A 26,265-nucleotide genomic window follows, 5' to 3' on the forward strand; every position below is an offset into this window, starting at 1 on the left:
TTCTTTTTTAATTAAACACTTTGTCACAAACTGGTATTCTCTACTTAATTCTCTAAATCTTCTCAGGATTTGTTTTAACACTACTATTTCTTTCCCTTTATACTTCATCGGATTATCTCTTGCTCTCTGCAATATCTCTGTTTCTATTGCTATCTTGGTGAATCTAACATGAACCTCTCTAGGTAGTTTGTTTCTCATTGCATACCTAGTATCCACTCTAAATATTTCATCAATCTCATTCAGAATTCTTTCCTTAGACTCCTCCATCGCTTCCGCCAATAAATCTGCCATTATCTCCACTAGATTTTCTCCCTTTCTTCTTCCACATTCTGAAATCTCAAATAATAATCTGCCCTATTCATTTCTAAAGAAATAATTGGAGTTTTTTTTTTCTTTATTTTGTCTGCCACTGTAAGTCTATAATCAAGCACTCCCACTCTTTTCTCTGTTGATTCGGCTTTTTCTTCCACTTTTTGTATTCGTTGTTCATTTTTCTCCATTATTTATTGATCATTTTCTTATGTCCATCTACTTTCTCATTTCTCTCATCTACTTCGCTATTCTTTTCTTCAAATCTTCATGGAGAATTTGTATCATAGTTTTCAATTCTATTTGCTTAATGTTGGACTTCTCTTGTTGTAACATAACATCCAATGTTCTCTGACCAGGAGGGCTAGAAGTTATAGTTGAGGGCACAGAAGATGGTGCTGATGTTGTTTTGTAATGTCTTAGTATTTGTAATCCACCAAGTAATGTCTTAGTATTTGTAATCCACCAAGTAATGTCTTAGTATTTGTAATCCACCAAGTATAAGTAGTATAATTTAAATTCAGTTATAATCTAAATCAAAAAAAGGAAGGAAGGAAGGAAGGAAGAAAGAAGACAAAAAGGAAAAAAGTAGTAATTTATAATCCAAATCCAAATCTTGTCAATTTTGTATATCCTTCTTGGAGTTCTTCTTTTCTTCAGGTTCTTCAAACTCTAATCCAAATTATCTCAGGGAGAGGAGTTTATGAAATAATAATTTATAATTCAAATCAGCCCACCAAGCCCCCAAAATACAATTATCAAATATTTATTTCCAAAAACAGAGTTCACAGAGCAGCAGCAAGGAAGAAAAAACAAAAAGCAGGGGGTAGGAGGAAAGAACCTTATTTCAGAGTTCAAAATGCTAGGGAGGCTTGCCTTGATCAGCTTCTGTTTATTTGCCTTTTAAGTCCCAAGAACTGCACTATTCAAAAAGAAAAGCAAAATTTCCAGTGTTCCACTCTCTATCTTAGTTCTTCAGTCAAAACAACTCCTTATCAACTTAGTTCATAGGCTCTCTAGGCTGCATCCTTTCCTCTCTTATGTCCTCCAATTTTCACTTTTGCCTGTAGATGGCACTGTTGCTCTGCTTCTCACTTTTTTTCTCTTTTAACGGTGTTATCTCAAAGCAAGTTGTAAAATGCAATGTTTATAGAAAAAACAAAGTTCATATAGTCCCTTTTTTGTTAACTGATGGTTCCAAATTTAAAAATTAAGATGCCTAATCTGGATTTCCATCTTACTCTTCAGACAAGTGCTTATAAACCAATTTCTTTTTTTTAATGGCTCCAATCGCCTTCCTCACAGCTATTCTTCCGGAGGTGGAAAAGAAAAACCAATTCCATCTCCTCCTTTTGAGCCACAATTTCCTCTGTTATTCCCCAGGAGGTTCTTCTTTAAAAAGTTTTTTAAAAACTAAAAATCCTGTATTAAAAGTATCTCACCCAGATAGAGCACACCTTCCTTCCATCTTCATGCTCTTCCAGTGGCTGCCTGAGCTTTGTAGCAGCTCGCAATGCCTACCTTCCCAGCTGTCAGTTTAGGAAGCTTTCTCCAAATCAATCAGGGTTTTTATGGGCTCCCTGAGATCGTCAGAGTGTGCGCCCCTCATTTATCACCCCTATGAGGTGATTCAGGTCCAAAAAGGACCACCCAGCAGCAGGGATTTCAACCGCCCCATGGGAGCTCCCAAGGGACACGTCATCTCACTGCAACGCTATCCATGCCCCCTCAAGATGTTTCTGAATTGGGAAATTTTAACCCCTAATTTTGCTTCACTGAGACTCATTGAGAGGGCTGGAAGACTTCTGATTTGGTGGCACAGAGGACAACAGAAGGGATCTTTATAGATAGATAGATAGATAGATAGATAGATAGATAGATAGATAGATAGATATTCTTACTTCTTCATAGGATTTATGTGTGTTTTTCCTCTAGCCAGGTTTTTCCTACGTAACCAAGGTTTTTCTGCAGCCCTAGCTCACTAGAATCACATCCACTGATGCTTACTGATGATGGCTAACAAGCCAGAAATAGATCTATATAAGTCTCTCACCTGGCAGCAAGAACTTGCTGGCTGCCAGAAAGAAAAAAGCCCAGAATCGAGTGGATGTGATTCTACTGAGCTAGGGCTGCAGAAAAACCTTGGTTACATAGGAAAAACCTGGCTAGAGGAAAAACAGGGAAGAAGTTCTTCCTGGTCCAACACCTCAAAGCCACAGGACATGATATTGACTTTAAAAAGACCAGAGTAATCAGAGAAGCCATCGAGATAGAAAAACGTCCACACAGCATGAATAAACGAGATGATACCTCCCACTTACCAGCCATTTGGAAACCCACCCTTATTGACAAACGAGTCCTTAACACAAAGAATGACACCAGACCCACACTCACGAGAGCCACACAGGATGTAACCACCACACATCCACGCAGAAAGCAGACTCAAACCCATACTGATGATGAGGCACAACCATGGACCAGAAGCCAGACCACAGCTGCATCATTAGCCACTTTAAACCCCTCCAATCCATACATGAAGCAGACTGACACCCACCATGAAGAGGTGGCACAGCCACGAACACGAAGCCAAACAACAGCAACACAGCTCACCAGCTCAAATCCCCCTGCTACTCAGACTAACCCGAGCACAACCAAGCCCCCACCTAAACAGAACACACACCCATCCAATCAGAGCACAGCCATCCTCCCATCCAATCAGAGCACAGCCAAACCCCCAACCAATCAGAACACACCTCCACCCAATCAGAACACAGCCAAGCTCCCACCCAATCAGTTCACACCCCCACTGGCAGTTAAAAGGAAGAAACAGCTGTGATCACACACATTGCTCCTAGAAGCACGAAGCCGAAAACACCAGCCTGAAGATGATGAATGAGACTTCGTCGAAACATTACCAAGACACTTCCAATTTTATGCGGGAGAAAACCCGAATAACCAAAGACCTACATACAAACACCTGCGAAAACCTCAGAAAACAAATATAGTATATATTTTTTCACCAGTAGATGGCACCCTCGCCTAGAATTTCAACATTACATAAAATCTGACAGGTAATTACTATCCAAATTTTCTTCAAGCAATTTCTTCCAAAAATCCATCAAATATTCCCAAATATTTTAAAATGTCTTTTCAGAATATTACCAATAAAATATTCAAATCCAATCTTTCTTTGTTTTAAAACTTTGTGTTCTCCCTTAAGTTTCACTTTGTTTCGGGTCTGTAATCTTTCTCTAAGTGTTTATTCGCTGTTTTTACACCAGTTTAGAGAGTCTTTCTTTCAGAATTTCTTTTCTTTGGGATTAAATCTCTAGTATAAAAAAATCACCTCACCCAGTTCCAGTCCACTGTTCATGAACCGCTCCAGCCCATTTCTTTCTTCGGTTGCCCCACCTCTCCTCTTTTTTGTTGGATGGGAGGGAGCCATGGATCAGGAGGAGAGCCACCACTCTCTGCAATCAGCAAGGCACCCCTCCTTACTTTGTCACCCCTTCAGGGTGACTTTAGCCCATTAAAGCCCTCCAACGATGAGGATTCAGCCTAGGTTCGTGAAGCCCCACTACCTATGACTGTCCCACAGTGATGCCAAACTGGAAGTCACTCAATAGAAGGGATCCTTGAGGCTACACAGACTCAACTTTAGTCTATCAGAATTTTGCCTACAACTAGTCAAGGCAAGATGATCTCCTTAGAAGCATTTCTTTCCTTTCTCTCATTCAGACTTTTTCTAACCACAATTTTTCACTGCACTTTCTAGTTTGTACCTGTCATTTTTCCCTATAGCCAGAAGTGTTTCTTTCCTTGCTTGGGCCGTTCCCTTGGCTGCCTTTCCTGGGCTGAGTCTCCTTTTCTTTCTTCCTCTGGGGTTTCCTCTGCATTTTCCTGCTGTGACCTTTGCTCAAGAAGCACTTGCAATTTACTTTGTTGTTCTACAGTCAGCTTTTCTTGACTTGCCTCTCAACTCACTTTTTCTCTTCTTTCTGAGACTATTCAGAAAATTATATCCCTACCCCCACCCCCTTTCTGGTTTATATTCCCCAGAGAGGTAATTAAACATGTCCTTTTTAACAGATTCTACTTGTCACAGAAAAGGGACTGGTAGCTTGGCTGAGGTTTCTGGAGTCCTACGTTGACTTGGATTCTGCCCCCTCCCCCTCTCTGTCTCTCTGTCTCTCTGCCTCTCTCTCTCCCTCCCTCCCTCCCCCCTCTCTTTATGTATTTGGTGATCCCAATCTGCTTTTTCAACTAATGTCAACCCAAGCAGACCTTGATTTTTTTCCCCTTGAGGTCTTTCTGACTACTTTCTGAACTTGCACCCCCATCCTTGAAGCTGTTTGTCATATTATTGAGCTCATTATCTTCCTCCCCATAATTCAACTAATGTCAAATTGCCACACTTGCTTTCTGTTTCCCTGCTCATTAATGGAGTTGACTCTTTTCTTGAGGAAAGAGCCAAACTGTGGGAAAACTAACTTTTCTTGATGGTTTCATTCTTATTTCAAATCAACTAGCATCGACCCCCCCCCCACTCATTTTGGCTGGCAGAGGGCTAGCAAAACTAAAAACAAAACAAAAGGAGAAATGTTTCCCCTTTTGCATTTGAGCATCAAGAAAGGGTAGGAAAGGAGAAAGGGAAAGAGGAAAAACAAAGAAAAAGTAAAAAAGATGGGAAGAGAGCAAGGAAAAATAAGGAAAGAGGGGAAGGAAGAAATTAGAATGAAGAGGGAAGGAAAAAGAAGGGAAGGAAGGAAGGAAGGAAGGAAGGAAGGAAGGAAGGAAGGGGAGTATAATGAGAGTGAGGGAGTCTGAGGGAAATCCTGCCTTAGCACTTGGCTACCACAGGTGCCCCCCACAACACAAGTCCCATGTCACACCCACCGTGCCATGCCCACCATGGCCATGCCCACCCCAGCCCTCCGAGGTCAAACACAACCCTAATGCGGCCCTCAATGAAATTGAGTTTGACACACCTGATGTAAATGATATTATAGCATAATTCCCATTATAGCTGACTGTTGGGCAAGGGAGTTGGAATCCCACAATATCTAGCAGGCAAATATTTCTCTTGTCCACCTTTTTGATAACATAACCAAATCAAAGAACAAATTATTTTCGGGCTAATCTGGTATTCACATATTTTAAAAATACCACCTCTTTAATTAAATATTACATTCACCCAACAGAGAAACCTGCAAAAGTTTAGAAATCCATCCTTTTATCAGTCATGTTATGAATACATATTGGAAATCTTTCTTACATTTTTAATTGATTCTACTATAATTCTTTTAGCACAAATTAGCACATTTAATACCTTTAAATATGCCATCATAATTTATGCGAGCACTGAGCACATAATAATTGTCTTCAGTGAAATATATTGTTGGTTAATATGCTATACTTAAATGCAAAATATAAATAATCTATAATTACTGTGCATTGTTAGTTTAAAAGCCAGTGCTAAAGAGCACTAAGTAAATTCTTCTTTGGAAAAACAAGGATATTCTACAAGTCAAATGAGATTGAATGAGAAAATTTTGAGTTATATAATTTGAGTTTATTTCTCAGGCCATCTTCCGGCGATGCAGTCCATGTGGCCCACCCTCCCTCTTACATTCCCCAAGAGGTGAGAAAGTGCTGGTAGGTACTTTCAGGCAAGTAGGGCACCAGCAATGGTTATAAATCAGGTTAAAAGTTATATAAGAATGCAATGCAGAATATGGGATACATAGAAAAGAAAAAGGAGGACTTCCGGGTTTACCATCATGCTGGTGCGGTGCAAAGGATTGGAAGCTCCTCTTCTTTTGCCCAATTGTTCATGTCTGGAAGTCTGTAACAGTAAAGCTGAACCATGGAGAGGACAGCAATCGAAAGGGGATAGCTCAGAGGTGGTGGGGAGAAGGTGATCCCTCACCATGGACAGTGGAACCCCCCCCCCAAATTTGGCATGGAAGAGACTAGCTGTCAGAGCCAGCTCTGGAGACATGATGGCCCAAATATATAATGAGGAAATAGAACATGAGAAGCAACAAGAAGCATCGATGAAAGGAGTTTTATAAGTGGTGAAATATCTGAACTATCACAGTGAAATTGTGGAGGTTGCAGATGAGGAATAAAGTGGGTCTCCAAAGAGTAAAAGTGGCACCTCAGCGGTGGGAGTGGAAGGACGACAGAAAGAGAGTGAAAGTGTTTTACGAGTGGTGTTGAGAGGGATTGGATTGTTGAGAAAATCAAACAGAAAGTTGGAACTGAGATTGAGACTGTGAGAAAGGGTTGAGGGTGTGCGTAGGTGGTGAACACATCACAGTAAGAAGGAAAGAAAGAATTACTTTTGGAGATAGAGACAAAGGAAGTGTAGCAAAGGGATATTGACTGGGCAAATCAGAGGAAGCTGCCATTTTCAAGCTTGGAGAACCGGATATAAGAGAGAAGGGAAAAAAGGAACTGTGACTGAGACTGAGAAAGAAAGAACATTGGTACTTTGGAGGAAGATTTATGGATTGGAGATATCAAATAAATCAAGCATATGGATTGGTAATGGACTTTTAACTTACTCCTGTGAGATTTATATGGAACTTCGGATTTAATTCTTAATATAATCCTGGAACTTGATATTTAAGATTTAATATATATAATACTAAACATAATTACACTCTTTGTTACCCTTTTGTGGTTTCCCTTTCTTTCTTTATTACTTATTGGTCCCTCTTATCTTTTCTCTTTATATATTGTTAAATAATTTAAATACATCTATGTTTCTCTTACTACTATAGATTCGAAAATAATTGTGGACTGAGATTATCGATTAAGTAAATATTGATTATAAATAGTAAATACAAAATGGTGCTTTATACAATTAATTGGATATAGAAAATAGATTGATACAATTAGTTGTGATTAAGTGATAAATTATACTGTATTGATTTAGGTTTTAATTGTATTTGTATTATAATAAATTTAGGAAGAAAGACTAGAGATAGAAAGATATATAGACACAGACTGAAGTAGTAAATTAGATATATATGTTGTGGAATAGTCTCCTCCAAAAATTAAAATGTCAAATACAACTGCTGTCACAAAAATAGTAAAAAAAGACTATTTCTATGACAGCCTCACCTGCAGGTCAGAAATTAATAACAGATATGCCAACTACTGAAAAATTAGGATAGGCATCAACGGTACAAAACATGCAAACCTCACTGAACATGATTCAAGAGGTTATGTTGAAAATGCAATAATCTATTAATAATAATCATGAAGAAATGAAAGGGGAAATGTGTGAGGTGAAGGGAGACATAAAGAAATTAGATGACAGAATGGAAAAGATTCAGGGATCAATAGCAAATAATGAACAAAAAATAAAAGTAATAGAGGCAAGAGCAGAAAGAATCAAAAAGAAATTGGAAGCTATGGAGGAGAGATGGATAGCGGCAAATAAAGAGCTGGAAGAAACAATAATACATCTTGAGCTAGGGAGATCCTCCCACTACCTAAGATTTCAAAACATAGTAGAGAATAGAGAGGAGGATCTCTATAAACTCATGGTGGAAATTCTAGCAGAGCCCCTGAACATGGATAAACAGGAACTATCGAATAGTATTGACAAAGTATATCGAATATACACAAATTACATGAAGCGACACAGACTACCATGTACTACCATGTACTATTCATGTTAGGTTCACAAAGAAATCAGTATGTGATGAAATTTATGGAAAGTCAAGAGAAGACCAATTGATTTATAAAGGAAAAGAAATTATAATACTTAAACAATTACCCAAAAAAAACTGTGATCAACGTAGGAAGTATCAATTCCTCTCTTCTAAACTGATTAAACATAGAATAATGTTCCACTATAAGAAAAAAAAAAAAAGAGTGGATACAGTAGAAAAGGCCCAGGAATTTTATGAGCAATGTTTTGGGGAAGAATTAGACAGTAGAGAGGAGTTAGAAACAAAAAGTCAGGAAAAACAACAGGTAGAAGAAAGTGAATCAGCCCGAGAATCAAGACAGCGGTTAGATATGGAAAACCAGGACAGAGAAGGGGTAAGAACAAGACAGCAAAGGGAATTAAAACTAAAAAAAAAAAGCAAGAAGGACAAATAAGTAATTTAATGGAGGAGGAGGTGAATGTAATATCAATTAACATAAACAGATTGAATGCACCGATAAAATGAAGACAAATAATTACTAAACATCAAAAACTGAATATGGAAATAGTATGCTTACAAGAAGTGCATATCCCAAAAGGAAAAAATGGCTTCTTGAAAGCCCCCAAATTAGAAAAATTATTTGTAGCATTGGCAGAATCTAAGAAAAGAGGGATAGCAGTTTATATAAAGGAAAGGTTAAACCCCAAACAAATTTATGCAGATAATGAGGGAAGGACAGTAATGATTGAAGTTTCAATAGAACAAAAAAGAATATCAATTGTTGTTATTTATGCACCTAACACACATCAGAGAGAATATTATAGTAAATTACATAAACAATTAATAGAATCAGAGGTGGATAATCTGTGTATATTAGGTGACTTTAATGTGGTGGTAGACCCCAAAAAAGATTATAATACTGGAAAAAAGAAAAACCATGAAAGGAAAATATTACCAACTACATTCTTTGAATTGGAATTCAAAGGAATTTAATTTAAAAGATACATGGAGAGAAATTATCCGCCAAAAAAGCAATATACTTTCTTCTCTAACCCCAAAATTCATTGTCTAGGATAGACATGGTGTGGATGGACCCAGAAACATGGAAAGACATTGCAGAAATAGAAATTGAAACTAATACCTGGGCAGACCACAACCCATTAAAAATTAGATGGAAAGGAGAAGTCAGGAGGAAAGGAAAATGGACCATGAATCAAAGGGTAGTGAAAGAAAAGAATTTTATTCAACATATAGAAAAAGAATTAGGCCCTTTTCTAAAAGAAAATTGGAATGAACAAACCACCATTCAAAATCTATGGGATACAATGAAAGCCTATGTAAGATACCATATATAATAAGGATATACAGAATTAAAAAGAAACATCTTACAGAACTCCAAGGAAAATTGGCAAAATTAGAATCTAAATTACAGAAAGAACCTCAAAATCAAGAAACCAAAGTAGAAAAAGAATTAATTAAACATAAATTACAACTATTAACCCAAGAAGAAGTAGCACAAAAAATTAGAGCAGTTAAACAAAATTATTTTGAAAATGCCAAGAAGCCCGGAAGATGGTTGGCCCATAAATTAAAAATAGAAAAGGAAAAGAAATTAATAAATCAATTAGAGGATGAGGATGGAATGATGTACTTCCAGAAAGAAAAAAAGGAAAGCACAGCAGGAAATTATTCTCAAACATTATACAGTCAAGAAAAAATTGAAGGGAAAGATATCCAAAGATATCTTCAAAAAAGGAATCACCCAGATTACCAGATTTAACAAAAGAAGTATTAAATGAGAAAATAACAAAACTGGAATTACAAAGAGCAATTCAAAAGCAAAGAAATAATAAGACTCCAGGCCCGGATGGAATCCCTGCTGAATTTTATAAAAAATTTCAAGAACCGTTAGAACAATTTTTATTAGAAACATATCTTGGGAAAGGTCAAGATACCAGAATCCTGGACGGAAGCTTTAATAACTCTCATCCCCCAGAACAATAACGAACAAAAGAAGATTCAGAAATATAGGCCAATCTCATTGCTAAATGCAACGACTACAAAATATTTATGGCTATAAATATTTATGGCAGATAGAATCAAAATTATACTAAATGAAATTATACATTCGGATCAAAATGGATTCCTACCCAACAGACATATAAATAATAACATATGAATTATCATCAACGCCTTAGAATTCTATGAAGCTCACCCTGAAAAACAGGTAGCTCTGATATTTTTGGAGGCAACAAAAAGTTTTTGACAACTTAAATTGGGACTTTATGATAAATCAATTGATAAAAATGAATTTTGCCATTTTACAATTATACTGTCCAACATTTTTTCCAATACTGTTGACCAGTTATAGGCAATATGTTCCCAAATACATGAAAATCAATTATTTCTAGAGAAAAGAGATACCTATTGAGATACATGACTTTTTAATATAATGATGCCCAGTTTCATTGTTTTCAATTCATATATAATGTTAACTCAGTTATGTTTTGAAATCAATCAACTTAAAAAGTGGATATAGATATGCACATTAGAGGAAATTGTGCAAAAAAGAATATGCATGCAAAATAAATTGCAAAGATATGTTAAAGGGACTTGTTTGTAAAAATGTTTAGATTGGAAAAATGCATAATTTGATTTGTTTGAGCAAACTTTTTAAAAGACAAAAATTTTCTGATGCAGAAATAGGTAGAATACTTTTACATTTGGCAAACTGAGATTAGCACATTTATCTCTGAACTTCTGCGGAAACTCTACCTTTGTGAATCAGTTCCTATTGTTCCTCAGTTGTAGCATTCATTGGAGAATTATCATTTTAAAATCTTATTGTAATGAAGATCGCTAATTTATTGGAATTTTTTCTATTTTTTTTTAAATAAAAAAACTAATTTTTGTTAGAGCTGATGGACAAAAGTGTGAAAAAAATTGCATGGTATTTTGTATTTTGTTCTAATGTTTGACAACAGCAGCAAGAGTTCTAAGTGTCCAATGAAAGAATCAAAGATATCATGGAAGACTGTTAGTAAAACTGAGGGAGCTGGTTGGGATGCTAAAACTGATGGCTCTTATTAGAGAAAAGACATTGGCCAAATTTAGTATCAGTTGGAAACCTCTTTTGGACTTTTTGCATAAAACAGAAAATAAATGAAATCATGACATGTGGATTTGAATATTACTAACATTTATAGATTTAAAACATAGATTGTTGTGTATTCAGATTAAACACACCAGAAGCGGGCGCCCATTAACAGCTGTTTATTATAGTAACGAGAGTACCAACAGTAACTGACAACCAAAACAGCACAACGAACCGAACAATTCTCCTCAGTGCGAGGCTTATATAGCAAGCTGTCAAATTGTGTAGCCCATCCGACAGCTGGTGGCTCCCGCTACTTTTGTTGCTAGCGGCTGCTCCAATCAACATTCAAAACGCTAGTTAGGCATAAGACTCAACACTCCTTCCCACCCGGACTGTGCATGCATAATCAGCCAAGTACGCCGGCCGGCGTCGGCTCCGCCCCGAGCGGTGAAGGACCGGTTCAGATGAAGATGTGTCTGCCACGTCAGATTCTGGAACCAACGGCGAAGGCAAACTGACAGGTGGTGGAAGCTCTGGACCAATGACTTCGCTAGGTGATGGTGGTAAGGCAGCAAGCGGTTCTGCACGGTCTAGGCAGTCGGGGCCCGGAAGCATTGGTTGCAACCCTTGTGCGGTAACCGAGGGACAAGGGGGTGCCTCATGGGCCAACATGGGGTCGTTTGCATCAGCAGCACGTCGCCTTAATTGGTTAATGTGGCGCCTCCACACTCTCCCATCAGTGAGCTGAACCCTATAAGAGTAGGGGCCTGTTAATTGTATTATTCTGCCAGGAATCCACCTTTCCCCGCGATTAACATTGAATGCATAGACCAGATCCCCTACAGCAAATGACCTAGCGGGCAACTGGACGTTAGGCCGTCCTGCCTGAGCGTAGTTGGGGTGAAGGCGGTCCAAAGTGATTCGGAGCCACCAGCCCATCAATAGTTCAGCAGGGCTGAGCCTTGACGTAGGAGTAGGGGTAGAGTGTTGCGCCAGGAGATACTGAAAGACCCTATGGTGCCAATCGGACCCCCTTAGGCGGTATAAGGCTTCCTTTGCTGACCGCACGGCCCTCTCCGCCAATCCGTTCGCAGCCGGATGTGAAGGGGCAGTACGTGCGTGCCGAATGCCCAGCCTGGCGAGAAACAATTGGAAGGGGGCTGATGTAAATTGAGGGCCGTTGTCCGTGACAATGGTGTCAGGAAGGCCATGTGTCGCAAATAACCCTTCCAAAACTCTTGTAATAGCCTCAGTAGTGGTAACAGACATGAGGGACAGCTCCACCCACTTAGAGTAGGCATCTACCACAATAAGGAAGGAACGACCCAGGAATGGCCCAGCTAAATCAAAGTGTAACCTCGACCAAGGAGCCTTGGGCGAATCCCACTCTTGCACTGGGGCGGCGGGTGGGGCGGACCTAGACTGTTGGCAAATGGAACACCTTGCAACCCAGGTCTCAATATCTTTGTCGAGCCCAGGCCACCAGACATAACCTCTGCCCAAAGTTTTCATCCTCACCACTCCGGGGTGGGCATCATGAAGACAGGACAGGATATTCTTGTGCAGAATGGTGGGAATTACAACTCTGTGGCCCCAAAGGAGGCAACCTTCTTGCACAGACAGCTCGTGTTGCCTGTGGAAGAAAGGCAAAAATTCTGTCCCTGGGTGGCCATCCGGCCAGCCCCGCCGGACCCAGTCCAGGACCTGAGACAGTACCGGGTCGGACGCAGAACGTGTCCGCACCTCGCTAGCTGTCACCAGGGCAGGAAATTCATTGATCACAAGGACAGACCCCATGGGGGCTGGATCCCGGACTGGAAAAGGGAGAGGACAGCGGCTGAGGGCATCCGCGTGCCCAATGGCCTTCCCTGGTTTGTACTGCAACTGGTATGAATAAGCGGCTAAAAATTCTAACCACCGTGACATGCGCTGGGACAACACCAGTGGCGTTTGGCGGTCAGAAGCCAACAAACCCAATAAGGGTTTGTGGTCGGTCACTAGGGAGAAGGAATGACCATATAAATAATCGTGGAATCTTTTGATTCCAGCCACCACTGCCAGGGCCTCCCTGTCAAGTTGACTATAATTTCTTTCCGCTGCAGAGAGCGTGCGGGAGTAATAAGCAATCGGGGCTTCAGCCCCATTAGGTAACAGATGACTCAAGACCGGCCCCACCCCATAGGGGGAAGCATCACAGGTTAATGAGACAGGTAGGGAAACATCATATTGAACTAGGACGGCATCAGAAGTGAGCACGTCCTTGACTGCCTGAAAGGAGGCCGCCGCCTCCTTTGACCAGAACCATGGAGTTTTCTTATCAAGGAGTCTATGCAGGGGCTCTGCCAATGAGGCCTTATGAGGCAAAAATACTGCATAAAAATTGAGGAGCCCCAGGAATGCTTGCAATTCAGCCCTCGAGGTTGGTGTTGGGGCATTCTTAATTGCTTCAACCTTGGAAGGCGCTGGCCTGATACCGGCCGCGTCGATAAGGAAGCCTAAAAATTCGACCTGGGGCACTCCTATGTGACATTTTTCTGCTTTTAGTTTCAGCCCTGCCTCCTTAAAACGGGATAGTACAGCCCTTACTTTGACAACGAGGTCCGCCTGATCCGCAGCCGCGATCAGGACATCGTCGAAGTAAGGGACCACCCCCTGCAACCCATGGAGCAAGCGCTCCATGAGGCTTTGAAAAATTCCCGGGGCCACACAGACCCCGAATTGGAGGCATGTACATTTGAACGCCCCACGGTGTGTAACTATTGTCTGGGCCAGGGCTGTGTCCTCATCGACGGGAAGCTGCTGATAGGCTTGAGCCAGGTCCAGCTTCGCGAAGATTTTGCCCTGGCCCAACGAGTGCAGCAAATGCTGCACTACAGGGATGGGGTAATGATTAGCCTGGAGGGCCCTATTCAGGGTCGCCTTATAATCGGCACAGATCCTAATGGACCCGTCCGGCTTTAGGGGAATGACTATGGGTGTCTCCCATTTGGAATACTCCACAGGCTGCAGAACCCCTTGAGCAATTAATTTATCCAGCTCTAGATCTACCCGGGCTCTCAGTGCGAGAGGCACTCTGCGAGGCTTAAGCCGGATCGGGGCCACCTGAGGATCGAGTGAGAATGAGATTGGCACCCCTGTGTATTTACCCAATTGGCCATTAAACACCTCAGCAAACTCTCGGGTCAGCTCAGCGGAGACATCCACCCCGATAGCATGGATACCAGACACCCCCAATTGAAGCGCAGCAAACCAGTCAAGGCCCAGCAGGGTCGGCAGACTGTCCCGAATGACGATCAGCGGAAGATGACCTGCAAAGGAACCATAAACAACAGAAAAAGAACCAGTGCCCAGGGTAGGAATAGCCCGACCCTGATAATCTTTGAGTTTGACTTGGCACGGTTGAAGGCGTCGTTCAGCGAAAGTCGGGATCAGCTTCTTGAGGGTGGACCATGCAATCAGCGATCGGGAAGAGCCAGTGTCCACCTCCATCCGGCAAGGCGCTGATTCCAGAAGGACCTCGATGTGAATCTTGGATTCAGAGCGCGGTGCAGACGCTTGACTCACTCCCACAGCGTCAACCTCGGTATCTGGGAATGGCTGAACAGCATTCTCCCGATGGACAGCTCGCTTCGTTCTCCGCTGTTTGGGGGTGGGCTCCCCCGAGTTATCTGGACTAGGGAAAACGGCTCGACAGACTCTGGACAAATGGCCCCTCTTGCCACAACGCCGGCAGACTGCTGTCTTGAACCTGCAGTCCGCGCGTCGATGCTGACCACCACAGCCCAAACAGTTGCCCTGGGATGGTTTAGAAGGGGTGAAATCCTTGCTTTTCCACGCTGTCTTGAGGCGGCTCACTTCCCCTTCCACTTCTTCGTCTCCTTCCTCATCAGAATCCTCATGGTGTACTGAATGGGGATTTGCAGGTGGGGAAACCCCCGATGGCTGCGCTCGCTGTATCTCCGCTGAGGAGTGAGCAGACATTTCTGCAGCCCGGGCCTCATCGAGGGCAATTGGAAGTGTCAGATCCGAACGTGCTAACAAACGCCGCTGAAGTTTAAGATCCCTCACGCCACACACCAGCTGGTCTAAAAGCATTTCATCCAGCTCTCGGAATTCACAGTGCAGGGCAGCAGTTCGCAATGAGGCCATATACTCGCTCACGGATTCACTGGCCCTTTGGGATCGCTGGTGAAAGGCATGGCGCCGGGCGATTTTGGAGGGTGTAGGGGAGTAGTGGTTCTTCAAGTTGGCTAGCAGGGTCTCCCACGGAATTGAGAAAACGGGTTGTGGTGCGGCCAAGGCTCTGGCGGTTACAAAAATTTCCCGGCCACATGAGCTCAAGAAATAGCCTCTTTTCCGAGTGCTCGATAAATCTGCCAGGTCATTGGCCTGGAGAAAGCACTCAAAACGCTCCACGTATTCGTCCCATGTCTCAGAGGCTGGCTCGAATTGTGTGAATGGGGGAAGCGCGAAAGCCATTGTACTCACAGAATGGCTCTATGGACGCTCTTCTTCTTCTCAGGTTTCCAATTACTTCGACTCGTTACAAAATGAGTGTTGAATGGGCCGCCTCACAGACATCCCATCCTCGTCGCCAAATGTTGTGTATTCAGATTAAACACACCAGAAGCGGGCGCCCATTAACAGCTGTTTATTATAGTAACGAGAGTACCAACAGTAACTGACAACCAAAACAGCACAACGAACCGAACAATTCTCCTCAGTGCGAGGCTTATATAGCAAGCTGTCAAATTGTGTAGCCAATCCGACAGCTGGTGGCTCCCGCTACTTTTGTTGCTAGCGGCTGCTCCAATCAACATTCAAAACGCTAGTTAGGCATAAGACTCAACATAGATAATTGTAAAGCAAGAGTTGAACTCAAATTTTATTTATATCTGCTGTAAAGGAAGTTTATATTTTCTTCTTCAGTATATATTTTTGGGGTTTTTTGGACTTCTATCTGCAGAGTCTTGGCTTTGTGCAATACTACCTCACTCATCTTAAGGCTTCTCTCCAGTGCATCAATCCTGCAACCAAAATCAAAGACAAGAGATGTAATTTGAGCTAGCTCATTCTGCCTTTTGTTAGTGATGCTTTTTTAAGGGATTCAATGACAGTCCTTTTTAAAAGGTACCTTGGGTTTTAATTTTAAAAGTCTGCACTTATCTTTCATGTGCAGAATAACATTCATTTTCAAATTGTAATGATACTACGATCTTTTTTCTGTTCCCAAAATGTTTATTATTCCTCTGTTTTCCATGAATATTTCAGGCCTGTTTCCAGCGATAGAATAATTTTTGTTTAAACAAATGAAAATTCTAATTATTTGAGCAAATCATTTTGTGGAGTCAAGAGAAAACATTTCCCCTTTTGTTTTACAAACAAACAAACAAACAAAGGGAAACTTTCAGGTAATAATTATTTCAGGGTAATAATGATTTAACAACTGACCAGCTGCTATGATGATGTAATGCTGGGAATGAGTCAGCAAGGTTTTTGGGCTGATATCACTTTAAGAGCCTGTAATAAGAAGAGGCCCTGTTGGGGCATATCACTCTCTCCTTATGTGCTTCCATACTGTAATTGTTGATTGCTGTTTGTTTGAGGTCTGACTAAAGTACTTGTATGTATATATTATTTGTAGATAAAACCACGATTTAAATACAAATCTCTGTTTACTGTATTTGCTCCTGGGTGCGCACTCTGGCAGCAAGCTTGCAGCAATTCATCTTCTTTTCTTTCCTCTTCAATAATTTCTCAGGAAGGATTGTTGTTATGTGAAAGAAAGACAGTTTTGACTGTACTTGCATCTTTTGTAGAATAGTACTCAGAATTAGATGCTGAAATGAGCCTAAGAGTTATTTCTACAATATTAACTTCTCTACCCTTTGAAATGAAATGGGAAGCAATAAATGATGCCTTGATTTTTGTAAGAAAGATGGAAGTCACACATGTATTAATGCAGTAATTTTAACTCTAATGCAAACTGGAATCTTTCACAAACAACTCATTAACAACCAAGGACATAAAAAACTGTGATGTCCTGGCAAAGACAATGTGAACTTTTCCTTTTTCTGAGTAGAATCCTATTTAAATTTGGTGTTTTGAAAATCATAAAGGGCCAAAACTAGTTGTATTAGTCAGAAGTAAACATTTAAAATGAAACTCCACAAAAATACTCACCACATTTATTTGTTGCCAGTCTTTTGTCAACTATGATTGAATCTGTCCACATGCTGTAAGATTAAGTTATTTTTGTCATGCCTTCTGACAGCCAGTGGTATTTGTGGATATATTCTGCTAGTTTTCCATATGTCTAAATAGAGACTGTTACATTGCATGTTGTAGTTTATACTATTTTTTTTTTATTCTTGGTGTACTAGGTCATTTAGAGGGCTTTAGTTGTGTTGTGTATACAGTAGTCTATTGCTTGTTTCTGAGATTACAGGTATGGGAGTATTATATTTTTTATACTTTATGCTGGTTGTGCTATAACAGGTTATAGGGTTAGACACTTTGATAAAGTCTTATTGATGGATTTGCTCTAGCAGGTGGCAGTTCTTGTCTGATATTGTCTCAACTTGGAAACTAACTAGGATTGTGCCTGGTTAATACTTGAATGGGGACAATCAAGGAATCCCAGGACAATAGGCTCCACTAAGAGGCTGAAAAATTATCCTGGGAGTATTCAAAGATAAAATACCCTTTGGTTTCATGGATGAGTCCTTCATTATTTACTTTATTTTATCATATCTGATCCCTGTCTCCGTTTTTGCACTAACTGTCAGCCTCCGCCTTTACTGCTTTGGCTGCAGCGGGAAGGGGAGCTAGCATGGGGGGGAAGCGTGCTGGAGAGAGAGAAACGAAAGTGATACTTAAGCTAGTGGGCTGCATCTTTGAAGCTGCTGTCGGGTCAATGGTCATGGCATTCCTGACTGATGACGCTGCCAGACGTGTGCACCCTGGGAGATCCTTGGATTGGATGATTTACGATGGACAGTGGGGGGGGGATGCTTTCTATCTGTAATTTTCATGCTTTTGCCTCAGATTCTGCTTTTCCTTGGTTGCAATCACTTCATTTTCCAGTAAAAGTACCTTTCTCTATAAAACAATGGAGTTGGGGTCATTCTTTCTTGGACTTTGAAGGAAGCATACCTGACATTAAGCAGAATCTCATTTCTCCAGCCATCTCGGATAACTACCGAGGGGGCTGAACCCAAAGAATGTCTGATCAAGAGAATGATGGAGATCAGATGGGTGCTTCTGGCTCTAAGATAACTTCACTTCAAGCAGAAAAAGAAGCTGTAGAGTGGATGGAAAAAAATTCAGTTGAGAGAGGAGCCAGAGGAAGCCAGATGGTCGAGGGGAGTAGGAAGGTTGCCGGACTTGGAGAGGACCCCCCAGGAAGTAACCAGCTCCAGACCATGTAAGGGAGAGGCTGCGTGGATGCAAGAGCAAAAGGAGAGCCTCATGATTGCTCAAGCTATGCAACTCCTCCACAATGCCGAAGAAAACCGTAAAAGCCATGTACCGTATGTATCCCCTGTGGGGGAGGGAGGAGATTACCTCAGGGTGGATCCAAAGGAGGCTGCTTGTGGAAGAGAGGAGGAAGAAGCTGGGGAAGGAACATCTCAAGCCTCTGGTACCCGAGCGAGGGATGCAGCAGTCCAGGGGCCCCTAGCATTGCAGGCTCCACCCCGGAGACGCAGAAAACTAAAAATCCCCCCTCTAACCGACAAGTATGGAGGAAATCCGAAAACCCTGGGGTTTTTCCTGACCCAGGTGTGGAACCACATGCAGGACTGGGGGGAGGACTACTTGTCAGATGCGGCGTGAGTGAGATGCGTCACAAATGCCCTAGAGGGAGTGGCAGTTGAATGGATGGTGGTCCTCCACAATAACAACTCCCCCTTGCTGAGAAATTACAACCTATTTATGGGGGCTCTTAGAAGACAGTTTGAGGACCACCTAGCCGAATGGAAGGCGAGACTCTGAATGAAGGGTATTCAGCAAGATTGGTGGCAGAGTACAACCAGGAGTTTCATGAGCTGGCACCTTTCATGACAGGGTGGTCAGAGGTGGCCCTACTGGAGAATTATAAAGATGGGTTAAACAAAGACATCTACAAAGACTGTAGAGCACTGGGGGTCCCCGAAGATCTGCAGAGCTGGTACATAGTAGCTGAAGACGTGGAGTTCAATCTGGCCCAAAGCCGACTCCGTGGGGCCCGTGCAGGGGATCCGTCATTCTTCCACTACCGCAAAGGGGTGCCAAAGACAGCTGGGGGGAAGGCAGAGTTCAAGCCCAAGCCGAAGTCCTTCATGTGCTTCAAATGTGGAAAGGAAGGACACCGGGCCATGGAGTGTTTCTCCAAGCCAGCGCCGAAAGCCACCACCTCAGGAGCCAAGAGGACCGACAAAGCACTTGCAAAACCCTGCAAGGCCGCCCTGAAAGGAGAAGTCGTTGAGTTCACTCCCCAAAACCAGGGTGAGTTGGGAACTCTGATCATCGCAGACGACAGGAAGACGGACACCGACTCTGATGACGATGACCTGGTGAATCACAAAGGGGGCCCCATGCTCATCCCCATAGAAATAAGGGTGTCGGCCACTGGGGCGCATGGGCAGATGCCAGCCCTCCTAGACTCTGGGTGCACTAGATGCATAATTAGCCCAAAAGTGGAAGAGAAGATGGGTCTGCAGCTAAAAATGTTAAAGAGGCCCATGGCCTTCTGTCAGTTAGATGGATCGATGGCAAGAGGGGGCCTAGCCAGTTTTGTGACTGAACCCATCGAGATGCAATTAGGGGATCATTTAGAGACTCTCAGTTTTATTGTGGCCCCTGGCATGGAGCGACCCCTCATACTTGGACTCCCTTGGCTCCGAAAATGGAATCCACGGGTTAACTGGAGGACAGAGTTTTTGTGCATTCACACTGAGAAGCCAGGGCTACAGAGGGAAAAACCCCCTCTGGAGGACGGAGTAGAAAACAAGGGAACAGAAATGGCAGTAGACCACATTGAGGGAGAGGAGAAGATTCCTAAGAAGTATTGGGATCTTCGGGAGATCTTCAGCGAAAAGGCCTCGGATGTGCTACCTCCCCACAGACCAATGGACTGTACCATTGAAATACTCCCTGGAGTAAAACCCCCTAAACCAAAAATCTACCCCATGACCCCTCGGGAACTGGGGGAACTATGGAACTTTATTGACAAGAACATAGAATGATGGTTTATTCAACCAGCCAGGCCAAGAGTGGCAGCTCCAGTACTGTTCTGGGAGAAGAAAGATGGGTCCTTTCATTTGGTAGTTGATTATAGGAATTTAAACGCCATTTGCGTAGAAAATGTCTACCCCCTGCCGCTCATGAAAGACATGCTAGCCCATCTAGGAAAGGGAAAACTTTTCACCAAGCTTAATTTACGAGAGGCATACTACAGAGTACGAATCAAGGAAGGAGATGAATGGAAAATGGCATTTAACTGTCCGCTGGGATGTTTCCAGTTTCGAGTGCTCCCTTTTGGACTACAAGGAGCCCCTGCTGTGTTCATGCAATTGATCAACGAAGTGCTGCATGAGCACCTGTATAAGGGTGTGCTGGTCTATTTGGATGACATCCTTATCTACTCCAAGAACATGGACGACCATGTGAAATTGGTGCGGACTGTCTTGAAAAAGCTCAGGGCTGCTGAACTGTATGCCAAGCTCTCCGAGTGCGAATTCCACCAAAGCAAAATTGACTATCTTGGATACTGCATATCCCATGAGGGGATTGAGATGGACCCTGGAAAAGTCCTTGCAGTGTTGGAGTGGGCTGCACCACGTACCCCAAACAACTACAGAGCTTTCTGGGATTTGTTAACTTTTACAGACAGTTCATTTCCTCATTTGCCAAAATCGCACTGCTGATAACAAATCTTCTAAAAACCAAAGGTGAATTAAAACCGAAGCCCTCCTGGCCCCTTGAATGGACTATGGACTGTCAGGCAGCATTTGAGAAGCTGAAACGGTTGTTTGCTGCTGAACCAGTCCTGAAACATCCCGATATGGAAGAGCCTTTTGTTGTACAGGCTGACGCTAGCGATGTAGCAGTAGGAGCTGTACTTCTGCAAATGAATGCAGGAGGGAAATTACAACCTTGTGCCTATACCTCCCATAAATTGACTGAGACCAAGAAGAGATGGGCTATATGAGAGAAAGAGGCCTTTGCAGTATGCTGGGCACTATTAACATGGAGACAATTTCTTGAAGGAGCTAAGCACCCTTTTGAAGTGTGGACTGACCATAAAAACCTGGAGGCATTGAAAACACCGCGTAAGCTGTCACCCAAGCAAGTCCGCTGGGCTCAACACTTCAAATGCTTTAACTTCACCCTACACTACCTTCCTGATGGGAAGAACTTCATGGCAGATGCACTTTCTAGACTGCCTCAGTATAACAGTGCCAGAGAGGAAGTGGTTCGGCCAGTCATCCCTGCAACCCAGCTAGCGGCACCAGTAACTACGAGAGTGCAGGCGAGAGGCAATCCAGCCCTTCAGAGCGATTTGCTTCAGAAACTTCAAGAAGCCCTGAAAACTGACGAGTGGTTTCAAACCCACTCAAATGAATGTACACTTCACGATGGACTAGCGTGGTTGGGAGCAATTGTATGTTCCTGCCAGTTTGAGAGCAACAGTGTTGCAGCAAGCTCATGATGCCAAGGTGGCGGGACATTTTGGATTCGTCAAAACCCTACATCTTGTTAAAAGACAATTCTGATGACCTGCACTCAAAAAGGACATAGAGGCATATATAGCCAGCTGCCCAGTGTGTGCCTCAACTAAGAGGCCTCCAGGGAAGCCACCTGGTCTACTTCAGAGTGTAGCAAGGCTGAATGCTCCTTGGAAAGAGATATCCATGGACTTTATTGTAGACCTGCCGGATAGTGAGGGGTGCACAGTCATATGGGCAGTAACCGATTTGTTTTCCAAACAAGTGCATTTCATTCCATGTCCTAAAATCCCTTCAGCTAAAACCCTTGCAAGAATGTTTATTCAACATGTGTATAGGTTACATGGTGCTCTAAAACATATAATCTCAGACAGGGGTGTACAATTTACCTCCAAATTTTGGAAAGAGTTCCTGATGTTGATAGGCTCTGCCCAAGGGTTAAGCTCCGCCCACCATCCCCAGACAAATGGGGCTTGTGAGAGAACCAATTCTGTGTTAGAACAGTATCTCAGATGTTATATAAATTATCAGCAAGATAACTGGGTGGACTTATTGCCATTTGCAGAGGTTGCATATAATAACTCCATACATTGCAGCACAGGCTTCACTCCGTTCAAGGTGGCTTCTGGCCAAGAGTTTGTGCCAATCCCAGAGCTATCTCAAGATAACCCACAGAACCCCTCTTTGATTGAGTGGATCGAACAGTTACGAGGCACTTGGGCAGTAACTTGAAAAGCTCTAGATGAAGCACACTGAGCACATAAAGCCCAAGCCAACAAAAAGAGGTGCCTGGCACAGGCTTATAAAGTGGGTGATATGGTTTACCTTTCCACCAAATATTTACAAACTCCCCCAAAATCAAAAAAGCTTGGACCCAAGTATGTGGGCCCTTTCCCAATTACTCAAGTCATTAATCCAGTCACAGTTGAATTGGAATTGCCAAAAAACTTGCGATGAATTCACCCGGTTTCATGTCAGCTTGCTGAAACCAGAACATTCATCCCCTTTATGTCCAGACCAAGAATCTCCTCCTGTCCCCATACTGATTGAAGAAGAACAACATTTTGAGGTTAAGGAGATCTTGGACTCTAGGAAGGATCACGGTAAAGTGCAGTATCTGGTGGCCTGGTAGCATTTCCCATTGTCTAAAGCTGAATGGGTGAACAAACGTGATATCCAGGCGCCAAAGAAAGTACAGTTGTTTCACACTAAATATCCTGATAAACCTTAATTTATATGTTGTGCTGTTATCTCCTTTCCCCTTTTCTTTTTCCTCTTAGGACTAATATCTCTTCTGAAGGGAGGCTGAATGTCAGCCTCCGCCTTTACTGCTTTGGCTGCCATGGTAACGGGGGGAGGGGAGCTAGCATGGGGGGGAAGCATGCTGGAGAGAGAGAAACAAAAGTGATACTTAAGCTACTGGGCTGCATCTTTGAAGCTGCTGTCGGGTTAACGGTTGTGGCATTCCTGATTGATGACGCTGCCAGATGTGTGCTCCCACCTGACCTCTGGGAGACCCTTGGATTGGATGATTTATGATGGACACTGGGAGGGGATGCTTTCTATCTGTAATTTTCGCACTTTTGCCTCAGATTCTGCTTTTCCTTGGTTGCGATCACTTCATTTTCCAGTAAAAGTACCTTTCTCTATAAAACAATGGAGTTGGGGTCATTCTTTCTTGGACTTTGATACCTGACACTAACCTTGTTATAAAAAGCCTAGTAAATTGAATGTATTTAATGTAATTACTAAGAATCCAAACTGATTTGTTATTACATAATAAAGAATTAATTAAAGACTCATTTCCTGCTTCTGAGTAGTTTCTCAAAAATTGCTTTATGGTTATTTTAGATTGAAGAATCAATAGAAAGACAGACAGATAGATATTTGTGGGAATTTGTTATCTACATATTCTTGTGTTTAATATTCTAAAACACTATTAGCTGATTGAATGTTGTTGATTCTTATGTCTCTGTTTCTTTACTCCTTTTCTGTTTTATTTGAAAAAAGTAATGTTTTGCCACAATTTTCTTCTTATCAGCTAATTTCTGTTGCTTTTCAAAAAAAAAATGATCCTATCTTATTTGTTTCCATTAATTATTGTATGTTGATAATCCTTTTCAAAACCCTTGGCAATGCTAATCTGCTGTCTTGATATATGCCTTCCGCCGTGCCTTTAAAACTTTCTTTTTTCAGCAAGCCGGGCTGGCCTAACACTTTTTAAAATGTTTTTAATTGTTTTGTCATTGCTTTTAATTATGGGGCCAAATATATATATATCTTTTTAATTGTATTTTAATGTTTGTAGTTTATGTTTTTACTTTGGCTGTACACCGCCCTGAGTCCTCAGAGAGAAGAGCGGTATATAAATTTGATATAAAATAAATAAAATATGATTAATGACATCCTATACTTTCTGACATCCTGACAGAGTGTGAAAATAATAAGATGCTCTAATGTAACTCTTTACATCCAACATTCCATGTTCCTTAATCATTTGAGGAAAAAAGGAAGAAATAATGAATGCGTCCATGTTCTTCCTAAAAATTGCTAATGTTTGTGCTATTAAATGTTAATTAAATGAAACGTTTATGTTTAAATAAATAATACAAATTTATTTTTCTAATTTTCAAAAGGGAAAAAGAAAATACAATTTCAATCAATTGAGTATAAAAAAGCCTTTTATTGCAAAAATTTTTTATCAAAGTTTGCAACTTTTGCACAAGTTTATCAAACCAAGAGGATTCAGCAAATATTACAACTAGTACTTACTTTGCTCTTGAAAAATTCAGTGTTGGTTTTAATAATATGAATAAACTTGTTGGGGTAAATGCAATAATTGAAATATTTCAAACTATATATCTGAAACATAATAAAAAAGAGAAAAGGCAAATTAAGAATACTTTAAGAACTAATTGGATTGTGTAAAATGAGAAATGATTAAGATGCACTTTATAAATATATATATTTGAATAAGTGAAAATATATTATTAAGATATTTTGAGAAATATATTCAATAATTGAAACTGAATGTAAAACTGAATGAAATTGAAATGATAAAAATGTCATGGATCAGTCTTTGTCTTCCAGGCTAATTTACTTTACACCACCGGAAGCCCTTCCACCTTCTCTTCTTACTTTCCATAGTTCTTTACTATAACCATTTTCCTATCTCTTCTACCAGATATTACTGGCAAACATTTATTACTTATTCTTCATATTCCACAAAACTTTTTATTTATAAATTTATACCCCATTGTTTAATAGTAAATTGCTTTTCCAGGCAGAAAAGCTATTTATACTATTGTATTTTTATTATTCAATAAATAATAAAAATACAATAGCATAAATAACTTAATACAAGATCTAACAGCAGAGATAAATTTCCAGGATAGTAAATAGAAATGGCTGTCAATACAGAATGGAATATAGAATACAGAATACAGAATAGATTGTTGATTGTAGATTAAACATCTTCTAACTTTAGAAGTCTTTTAATTAAATCTGCATCCTCCAACTGCAGGAAGGCAGTTGATTCTCCTACTCTGTATGAAGTTCAAAACCAACTGAGTAACCTGAGTTTAGAACTAGTTAAAACTTTGGGATGGGCAGTGGTGGTTCTTTGTCAATGACAGAAATTCCCAAAGATGAGTTTGGCAGCAATCTAAGGAAATGACTTCCAGCTCTTCAGGATCGACTTTAAGAGTGCTGAGAAGCCAAGAGCAAAAGTAGCAGTGGCAAGGGGGACAGGGGCATGTGTATTTGTGTGTCCTGCCACAAGGAGTATGAAGGAACAGACACCATGCCTCTTAGGAAAAGAGGCACTGGCGATTGACTTTAAGAGCATTGAGAAACCAAGAGCAAAAGTAGCAATGGCAAGGGGGACAGGGGCATGTGATGTGTCCCTCCATAGTCCCCTCCCAGGTGATAGCCAGGCCTTCACCATGTCCTCTTTTCTTCAGAGGTGCGGTGTCTTCCTCCAAGTCCTTGCAGAGAGAGAGAGACACACACACGCCCCTGTCGCATGGTGCTCACAAGTAAACTGCAGATTAGAGGCAGCCAGCAGATCACTGGCTTACTCGCTCTGCTGCTTGCTGCCTGCAGGCAGCGAAAGAAACTGCTGCCTCATGCCTCTCTACAAACATAGAGATGAGGTTTTTCTTTTTTGAGTTTTGAATGGAGGCACACCTGACATTAAGCAAGATCTGCTTTAACAGCCATCCCGGAGAAAACTCTATCATAGGGGCTGAGCAAAGAATGTCTGACCAAGGCAGTGACCAAGAGGACAGGGGGGCAGCTGGCTCAACTCTCCCCCCCCCAGTCCCACTGAACCTGGGAAGCTTCGGAGTGGATGTCTGAACTGCAGATTGAAGAAAAGCCAGTCTGAGCCAAGTGGTCACTGGGTGTGGGCCAGATGGAGATTCCGGAGGAGATTATTTTATTGTTGACTTTATTATTGAACTACCCAAAAGTGGTGGAAATA

Source organism: Pantherophis guttatus, chromosome 4 (genome assembly GCF_059756535.1).
Source record: "Pantherophis guttatus breed Tessera chromosome 4, ASM5975653v1, whole genome shotgun sequence".
In the NCBI taxonomy this organism is placed as follows: Eukaryota; Metazoa; Chordata; class Lepidosauria; order Squamata; family Colubridae; genus Pantherophis; species Pantherophis guttatus.